Source organism: Pongo pygmaeus, chromosome 6, assembly GCF_028885625.2.
Source record: "Pongo pygmaeus isolate AG05252 chromosome 6, NHGRI_mPonPyg2-v2.0_pri, whole genome shotgun sequence".
Lineage (NCBI taxonomy): Eukaryota > Metazoa > Chordata > Mammalia > Primates > Hominidae > Pongo > Pongo pygmaeus.
Window position 1 is genome coordinate 69896200 of NC_072379.2, and position 1254 is coordinate 69897453.

Here is a 1254-nt window from a genome sequence, read left to right on the forward strand (position 1 = left end):
CTTCCTGTTGAGTGGCAAGAACAAATATTTCAGGGAGAATTCTAAGGTATAGTATCAGTCGAATGTCTGTCAGTTTAAAATGGGGACTTACGGTCATTTAAAAGATAAACTAGTGTGAAGATGGCTTGAGACCGGAGGAGCAGAGGTTGCAGTAAGCCGAGATCACGCCACTGCACTCCAGCCTGGGTGACAGAGTGAGGGTCCATCTCAAAAAATAAATTAAATAAATCAATAAAAAGTAAAGATAAACTACTATGAGCAGAGTGTCTTTTTTCTACCCTGCTTTCAGTACTTGCTAGGAATAAGGTGATGAATATCCCTTCCTTGCTCGGTTAATGTGACAGCAGTCATGCCTGTTGACATAATCGCAGAATGCCAAAGAATCTATTCATTCATTTCATTCCTTGCACTAGAATATCAGAGTGGAGAATCCACAAATGCACCCACATATCCAAAGCTGATGGCATTTTGGCCTCTTTCTGCCCCCATTACTGTGAAAAGATTTCTCCAAGGGAACCTGAAAGTAATCTTTGTGGGTTGCAGCAAACGTACACACCCTTTTGGAATTTCATGAGGCAATCTTAGCACAGGGCAGCTCAAACAAAGCAGGGCCCCACAGCGTCAGTGGCCTTCACTTAAGCACTAGAGGAACAGGATACCAGCCTGTAACCGTCTCCTTACAGGTGGGTGTTGGCTCATTTTAAGCAGATGGTGGATTTATGATTCTAATGTGCCATATATTGCTCAATGGACAAATATTTGCACTGTACCAGAATAAATTAAAAAAAAATTCTTCAGCTTAGCTTCCAAAGAATATCAGAAGTTTTAGGACACCTCAGCATTTAAACATTATAGGAAGTGAGTGAATGAGCTGTGACTCCTATCTTTCCTTTTTCTTCTGCTTCAAACCTGCCCTGAAAAATGAAAGAAAATGTTTGGAAGGCACAAGCATAGTGAGTTATATTCAGGAATTGCTATGTTTCTCCCATTGAGAGAACTCTTAAAAATGTACAGTTTAAGCATATTTTAGCTCTAACAAAAAGATTCAAGTTAAATTTCCAACTGGAACCAGAAAATGGAGCCTATCTACTTTTCTTTCTCTAGTAATTTCTGTTGTTTCTTTCCATAGTATGACAGTGGTCATTTTTTTCCCCCAGGTGTGAATGTACTCATGAAGGAATCTGAGTAATGCTCAACAGGTTTAACAGAACATTAGTTTCACATTACACCTCTAGGGCAAGGGTATCTGCTCTG